Genomic DNA, 6,573 nt, shown 5'->3' on the forward strand with positions numbered 1-6,573 from the left:
TTTGAATAGTCCTGTCCATGAAATCACTTGTTGTTGCCAAATCATTATAGCTGTGTCCATAGCTGTATCATCTTTGTGACATGGTAAGAATATAGGTGTTTTACTGAATCTGTCTACAATAACTAGACATGCATTACAGTTTTTCTTTCCTCCAGGTGGTAGTCCTGTAACCCAGTCCATATTAACTGTTTCCCATGGTCTAGTGGGTTCTTCTATTTTTATCATGTGTCCAAACCTTTTGCCTGTTGCTTTATTTGCTCTCTGGCATCTTTCACATGTAGTGCAGTATGTTTCTACATCTTGTTGCCATGTTGGCCACCATGCTAGGTTTCTCACTCTGTCTTCTGGTCTGTCTGAAGATAGATGGCCAGATGATGTACTGTCATGGCATTCATGTAGTAGTGTATTGATCAATACTCTGTCCATTACTGTTAGTACACATGTGTGTTTGGATCTGTGGTAGATGATACCGTCAAATAGGTGAAATCTTCCTTCTTGGTTTGATTTTTTCCATGCTGTATCTAGTGCTGCAATCAGGTCATCATCCTTTGAATCTGTTTTGGATAATATTTGTACTAGTAATGTACAGTTCTTGTCTTGTTTGTAACTATTTCTGATTTCTTCAAAGAATTCATGTTCTAGTTCAGTAATGCTAATTCCCATAATTGGCAGTTCATCTGGGTCTTCTGGCGCCCAGGCTGGATTGTCTGGTGTGTTTGGTAGAGACCATCTAGAAAGTCCATCTGCATTTTTATGCAATCTCCCTTCTTTATGAATTATTGTCATGTTACCTCTGTACACTTGGATGGATATCTGCCATCTAAGCATATGTCTGTTAGAGGTTTTCATGTTGATGAGTGATTTAAGTGCAATACAGTCTGTAATGACATCAAACACACTTCCATCTAGATAGTAGTGGAGTTTCTCTAGTGCCCAAACTAGGCATAGGCATTCCAGTTGACTTGCTCCATAGCGTGCCTCAGTCTTCTTAAGTTGTCTGGATATAAAACAAATGAGACCTTCTACTGGTTTATCATTGATAATTTGTAGTTGGTGGAGGGCTGCTCCCAGTCCTTCCATTGAGGCATCCACATATAACACAAAAGGTTTCTTAAAATCTGGCATTAATAATAGAGGTGCTCTGGTCAGATGTTCTCTTATTCTATTAAATGCCATGTGTCTCTCTGTGGTCATTTCAAAGGCAGTATCATTAGAAGCTATCTCATACAAGCTTCTGGTCATAGCTGCATAGCCTTCTAGGTGTTGTCTGTAGTAGCTGGCAAATCCAAGAAAGCTTTGCATTTTCTTCTTGTTTGTTGGTGCTGGTTTCTGTAACACTGCTGCTACTTTATTCTGGTCTATGCATAATGCTAGTCCTGAGACTACATGTCCTAGTGCTTTAATTTCTGCAAATCCAAATGCACACTTTTTTAGTGAAATTTTCATATTGACATTAATTAATTTTGTTAGAACTAGTTCTATTCTGCTCATGTGGTCTCTCCATGTCTCAGAGCATATAATTATGTCATCTATGTATATAATTAGCCATCCTAGTCCAAGTTCTTCACAGAAGATGGTATTCATCATTCTTTGGAAATGTGATGGGGCATTTTTAATTCCAAAAGGCATTCTGAGATATTCATAAACACCTTTGTGTGTTATAATTCTCAGATATTTTCTTGCGCGTTCTGTTACTACATTCTGATGAAATCCTTTTAAAGCATCCATACTTGTAATGTATTCTGCTTTGGCTAAGTTTGTCAGTGTCTCTTGTATCCTTGGTATAGGATATCTGTCTGGGACTGTGTAGGTGTTCAGTGCACGGAAATCTCCTACCATGCGTGATTTACCATTATGGTAGGTTATAATTACTGGTGTGGTTATTTCCACTTCCTCATTATGCCCTACTTTTCTAAGTACATTAAGCCTTACTAGTTCATCCAGGTGTTTGGAAAGCTCTTCTCTTGCTCTGGGACTTGCTGGATAAGCTTGTCTCCTTAGTAAAGGTGGGTAGGGGCGCTCAATGTTCAATGTAATGTCCACTTCGTGTCCTATGACTGCCCCTAGTGGTTCTTTCTCTGATGCAAATGCAGTCCTGTTCCTATACAGCATGTTGCGCAACTGTAATAGTTGGTCTACACTCAGTTTATCATTAAAGTTAGCTTCTGCTAGTTGTTCTCTTCCAAATCTTTCTTTTTCTTCATCCTGTATTTCTACTTGTTCTACAGGTAAAGGTTCTTTGGATTTAAATAGGAATTTCTTCTTTTTATTGTCATTCCCAATAGTAAAGTATCTTTCTCTGCTATTGGTTATGTCAAAGCCATAGATATTTAAGTAGTCATTTCCTAGTATAAAGTGTTTGCTTACTGCATCCTCAATTACAATAAAATCCACTGTCATTCTGACTGATCCTGTTGGATGAGGGATTATTATTGGGCATTCAAATACTCCTATTGGCTTCATGGTACTGCTGGCACTGTTTATTCTTACTTTCCCTATTGGCAGAAGGATGTCTTTGTAGTCTGGGCATAATTTTCTCAGGTATGTCTCAGGTACTACTGAGCAATATGCTCCACTGTCCAGTAACATTTCTGCTTCTCTACCATTAAACAGTATGTGTGTAATGTTGTTTTTACCAGCTGTGTAACCTTTCCCTCTTGTAGGTTTAGTTTTCATCAGTCTGGCTTCTTGGATATTTCCTATAGGTTGTCCAGGATGCCATGCTTGTGGTAAATTATGCTCTGTTTCAGCTTCAGCCACTTCTATGTCTATTTTAAGGGGTGAATGGTTTTTACAAACTGTGTTTTACAATGCTACCCCATTGTAAAGCGGGGGCATTGTAAAAATGCAAAAATACATGCATTTAATTAGTTTTACAATTTATGTCGTCCCAACCGCGCAATTTAAGCTCACAGGATGTAAATTACATTTTGTAATTCACACCCGGGTGACCTGTAATCTTTACTTTTACGGTCTGCGCTGTTACATTGCATGTTACAGTGCATGTAAACCTGTACATAACCTACCAAACAATTAGTATTACATTACCTTAGCTTACAACCTCTCAGACTTGCAGCCCATCCAAGCTCTGGGAAGCTTATCTCACCCCCCTAGATAGCTTATATCTCCACAGTGACGGCCTAGGTTAGGGCTTGACACAACCATCTTCCAGCTGGTCAGTCGAGAGATTCTAGGTTTCTTTGTCAGCCTGATCAATCACTTTTTTTCGGACTTTCCCACAGGTATCAACAACCTTAATAGAGCTCCTGATACGTTAATAGACATCAATCCTGATATATTCCAATAATCTGCACGCCTAATACCTGATAAGCTATAACCTTGCTTATTCCTTAATACATATCCTTTGATACGGCGGCCATGGCCCGCAAAAAGAAAAACACCGCCCGCAACCCTCCTCCCACTCCTCCTCTCAATCATCCGACATTATCTGCTACCCCCACGATATCGGCGCCCAAAATAGTGAAGACCCCCGCAATATCCATTCCCAATTCCGGAAACACACAGACTTCCAAAACCTCCGCCCACCCTGAAATTGAAAAGCCGAATCCTACCGAACCTGAAGACAAGCCAAACTGGCAGTACCCTACCGCCATGGATGAAGGCTTCAATACTTTTATTGATCATGGTTGCCGGTTAGACAGGCAGGGGTATCCGCTTTACCCGAATGGATCTACCACTTTTGTCCTCACCGCCGGTACTGAGATTGTGAATTTTGGATCGGTTGGGTTCACCAAGAGATCCAGCAACGACACCAAGTCCGACGAGTGGCAAGTCACACGATATTACTGCCGTGGTGTTTTACGATGCGATGAGAATGGTTGTGATTATGCTGGCCCCCCGCCGACTGGACACGGTAAAATTGAAGAGCTTCTCAGCGCGTAAGTCCTTAGTTCCCTCTCATTCATTACAACATCAGGACTGAATGCAAACTTTTTTCTTCATTTCAGTAAACCCTCATGCAAAGGGCTTGCAGGTCGATGCCCAGGGAAGATCCGCTGGCAAAGCTGCTCGGGAACTCAATGTCAATTCGATATCCACAAGAAAACTGGATGGGGTCTCCTCCAACACCGAGGTAATCACAATCATCGGTGGCCATCGTCGAAGAAACCAGACCCCTTGGCAAAGAAGGATCTAGTTGAAACTTTCAAAAAAAATCCTAAGGCATCCGCGCTCCAGCTCAAGGTTTAATTTTTTTGTTTCTGCCCAGCTCCCCCTCCCTCCAATTTCATTTCACCCAGATAAGCTGACCTTTAAAATATAGATTGGTAAAGCCGGTGGGCCTGGCGAGCCAAGTGACAGTGTTGTTAACATCCATGAATCCCTCGGCCACTCGGACCGGCTTCGTCACCTTCGTCGTCAGATACTTCAGCAGATCGATTTTGGTTCAGGGAAGGGTGTTAATGATAGTAGTGATAGGTTCATGCACAACCTTTTTCAATGGCAGCTGTTGAGTAATTTTATTTTTGAATCGATTTGTCTACATTTACATTTGCTAACTTTACAATCTAATGATCTAATTTGACAGGAACGGCATGGAAACCATATCAATTGCGTGCAACGCAGGACATGAACACATCACCTTCCAGACTGAGTGGATGTCTCAGAGGCTTCTGGATTGTCGCGAAGACAACAACAATCTGTACTCGGGCGGCTTGATCTCGGACGTCACTTACCGCTTCTTTGCCACAGGTTATCTGCTCACAACCTCCATGTACTGCGACGAAATTTCTCGATGGATTCCCGTCCAGCTCAGCTGGATACGTGGGCTGAGTGAATCGTACTACAAAGTCCACTTCTCTGTCCTTTTCCGCCAATTCCTCATCCCCTCACTCCTGCAAAGCGAGCGCGAGAACATGGCGCGAAGTGTTGTGGATTTCTCCAAAGCTCAACAATCTGGATTTGTGGCGGCGTACATGGATGTTTTTGGCGAAACCAACCGTGAGGAAGCCATGAAGAAACTGAAGGGATGCCGCGAGCACTTCCGACAATCAGTGACAAGGGTCAAGTGGAACCGGGCGGTCATCATGCCTGATGAGCAGGTTAGTTCTGGTTTGTTTTCTTATTTGAGACGTCAACACTAGCTTACATTTAATCTCACTTTAGGCTTTATTTGAAGCCAAGTGTCTCGCCCTGCTGCAGCCGTGTGAAAAAGGTGGGCCAACCCACAACGAGAGAATCGATGAGATGCGGCGCAGATTCCCCAAGGTCAAGGCTTGGCTTGACTGGTGGACTATGGCCAATGTCGAATCGATGCTTTTCCCCAGCCGCCGCAAGATGCTTGAGGACTGTCCTAACGGCAATGATCAGCTCCCAAGTTCTACTAATGCTCAGGAGAGCATGCACCGAGTCTACTACATGTTCAGGTAGGTTCGGTTCCTCGTCTTTTCATCTTAAATCTGGTTTGGAGATAAAAAAAACGCTGACTTGATTGATTGATCAGTTCTGGAAAGAAGGCTTTGATTCCAGGTTTTGCCGAGCTCTTTGCATTTGTCAAAGCTTTGGAGAAGGACCACGAGCTCACTATGCGTGGCATCCCCATCCGGTATGGGATCAAGCCAAAGAACCAGCAAGACATCGCCCACTCGATTGGTTGGATCAAACCTACCAAGCGGCAGAGGGCCGCAATGAACGATGGGCGCCCTCCAGACACCACCCAAGCCCTTGTCGATCATCCAACCAAACGAGTAAAGCTCGGCAGGCCCCCAAAATCTCTTAACATCAACAGGGCGATGCACACAACTTTCATGTTGTACGCTGCCTCAAAGGATTCGCTAACACGGAATCGATGTTGGTTGGCGGCTGCGTTGGACTCCCTTTATGCAATCTACAGCCCTCTTTGGCTCCAAAGCCCCGGCGGGAAAAATACCAGTCTATTCCACACTCTTGTCTCCCATTTTACTTCCCGGACCACCAATGAGCTCATCCAGAACAAGAATCTCAAATCGATCCTCACTCGTGGATCAAACAAACTATTCGAAGCGGCTAGGAGCCTCCATCCTGACTCCTTCATCCCGGGTTCCTTTGCATCGTGCGATTTCTTCATGGAAATCATCTTGGATCCAAAAACGAACTCGTCAGAGGTCCTCAAGAGTCTGTTTTCCATTCAAGAAACTCGAGAATTCTCTTGCCCCCGGAAGATTCACAAGAAGCCAATCGATCATCCCCGAGGAGATCGCCGCTTGGTGGCCCTAAAGGTCACTAACTCTATGTTTGAAGCCAATGCAATCAACTGCGCCGACGCTGGGCTTCTGATTACCCGGTGGTCAACTTCTGGACTGGCTGGAACTTCCGGTCTACAATGCCAGAGTTGTGGTGCCGAGCGATCCAAAAAACCCCGTCGAAGTAAGCCTTTGGAGTGTGAAGACAATCCCTCCCCCAGCAACTTCCTAGAACAAACATCAATCATCTCATTCCCCGATGGCAAATCACCCCCTCACCTTTACTTTCAAATCGACTCGGCAACAATCATCAATGAACAGAAACAGGTTGAATTCATGGGTGAGATGAATTGGCCTTTCAAGCTCACCATATCGGGGGAGGTATACACACTCA

The sequence above is a fragment of the Puccinia triticina genome, chromosome 8A (genome assembly GCF_026914185.1).
Source record: "Puccinia triticina chromosome 8A, complete sequence".
NCBI lineage: Eukaryota > Fungi > Basidiomycota > Pucciniomycetes > Pucciniales > Pucciniaceae > Puccinia > Puccinia triticina.